The sequence below is a fragment of the Montipora foliosa genome, chromosome 3, assembly GCF_036669935.1.
Source record: "Montipora foliosa isolate CH-2021 chromosome 3, ASM3666993v2, whole genome shotgun sequence".
Classification (NCBI taxonomy): domain Eukaryota; kingdom Metazoa; phylum Cnidaria; class Anthozoa; order Scleractinia; family Acroporidae; genus Montipora; species Montipora foliosa.
In genome coordinates, this window is record NC_090871.1 from 22,585,586 (window position 1) to 22,585,985 (window position 400).

A 400-nucleotide genomic window follows, 5' to 3' on the forward strand; every position below is an offset into this window, starting at 1 on the left:
AACCAAAGGAGAGACAACGATTATTGTGGATATTCCTTCACAACATTGAAGCGCTTTCACAACGCGCGGAAATAACTGAAAATTATTCTTTTACCGAAACCGGTTGGAAGCATTGAAAACACATCTTTGAGGGCATCTATAGCTGAGGATACTTCCTTGCATATTTCTTCAACGTGTTTGCACCAAGTAAGTTGAGCATCTATGGTAACGCCCAAGGATTTGGTATGTTCAACCTGCTTGATGATTCGATCGTCAATTCTTATTACAATGTATTCATTTTGGACAGATAATCTCTGCCTTGACTCAATTATCATAAGTTCAGTTTTGGCAACATTTAACTAAGCTTGTTGGCTTTCAGCCAGCAGTTCAGTTTACTTAGCTCAGGGATCAAGGCTTGTTG